At 32.6% G+C, this 1,316-nt stretch overlaps 1 long non-coding RNA gene across 1 annotated transcript; it reads right to left on the bottom strand.

Moving 5' to 3' along the window:
• Positions 1-201: 201 nt before the first annotated feature.
• On the bottom strand, positions 202-950 carry LOC140174881 (uncharacterized). Its single transcript, XR_011864974.1, has 2 exons — positions 656-950; positions 202-358 (listed from the first exon to the last, which is right to left on the bottom strand). It is a non-coding gene; the product is annotated as an uncharacterized lncRNA (long non-coding RNA).
• Between the last annotated feature and the right edge of the window lie 366 nt (positions 951-1,316).

The following is a 1,316-nucleotide window of genomic DNA, read 5'->3' as shown; positions in this document are numbered from 1 at the left end:
ATTGCATTAAAATTTATTAATATGACACGTTAAATAATATTACAACACATATTTAGTAATCCTATAATTTCTTCTCTTTGCTTGAAAGGCTGTGTTAAGGCATAGCATTGAGTGTTGGACCCCAAGGTTTCTGTTTCTGTATGGCAGCCCACTCTTTCTCCTTCGTTTTAAAAGGGTTAAGCACGATTTTGTCTTTCAATGTAGAGGTTGAAAATTTATTTTATTTTATTTTTTGTCTTTTTTTTTTACTACAAAATAGTCTCAAAACTTTAACTTAATTTTAAAATTGTCTTTTCAACAAAAATACCATCTTCCGCTCTTCTCCAAAATCAACCAAGAAGCAAAATAGAAGCTCTTCCTGAACCAGAATCCACCACCATCACCATCATCATCATCATCATTAGAAGAACAATAGATAATGAAATTGTAAGAAGAAATATGAAAAAAACAACAACAACAATAAATAATAGAATCATAAAAAAAAACATCAGAACTCAAAATCCACCACCACCCCGCTCCCACCCACTACCACTCCATCACCATCACCATCTGCATCTTCCTCTTTCATTAACAAAACTTAGATGCAATTATAATAATCAGAAATCCTCAAATTCATCTTCAATTACAAGAACAAAAAATTCATAAATATAATTACCAAAACAAATGACGAGACGAGTTGTGACAGCGAGGTGATGACGTCAGCAAAGGTGGGGAGAAGGAGCAGAAACCGCTTGTGGCGCGCGACGTCCACCCTCATGGTGAGATCCAGCGGCAAGAACTAAACGACAAAGAATAAAAGCGGTGGCGACAAGGAGCAGCGGCAGTGGCCCTTCCCCTTCTCTTCCTTTCCCCCTCTTCTCCCTGAACCAAAACTCCACTCCCCTTCAGCTGATACCCTTCTCCTTTCTCTTAATCCGTGTTTTTTTCTTCCTTCTCCTTTCTCTTAATCCGTGTTTTTTTCTTTTTTTTTTATTTTTTATTTAATTTTTTTTAGTTAAGAGTATTTTTGGAATAAAAATAAAAAATTTAATTAAAAGAACGATTTTAAAATTAAGTTAAATTTTTGGAATCATTTTGTAGCGAAAAGAAAAGTCGAAGACAAAATAAATTTTTAATCTCTATTTTAGATACCAAAATCGTACTTAACCCTTCTAAATATCTTTTAGTTTAGCTATATATAAATCATTATAAAATTATATGTCTCTTAATATACTGCATTTGAGTTCAAACTTTGACAAATATTCTAAACATTGAATATAAGCCTTTTAGTATTGTGTAAATAAATGTGTATTGATACTTCAAATTAGAACTCGTCC

This window comes from Arachis hypogaea, chromosome 8 (assembly GCF_003086295.3).
Source record: "Arachis hypogaea cultivar Tifrunner chromosome 8, arahy.Tifrunner.gnm2.J5K5, whole genome shotgun sequence".
Taxonomy (NCBI): domain Eukaryota; kingdom Viridiplantae; phylum Streptophyta; class Magnoliopsida; order Fabales; family Fabaceae; genus Arachis; species Arachis hypogaea.
The sequence above is the reverse complement of the archived record's forward strand: the minus strand, read 5'-3'. Positions and strand labels throughout refer to the sequence as shown.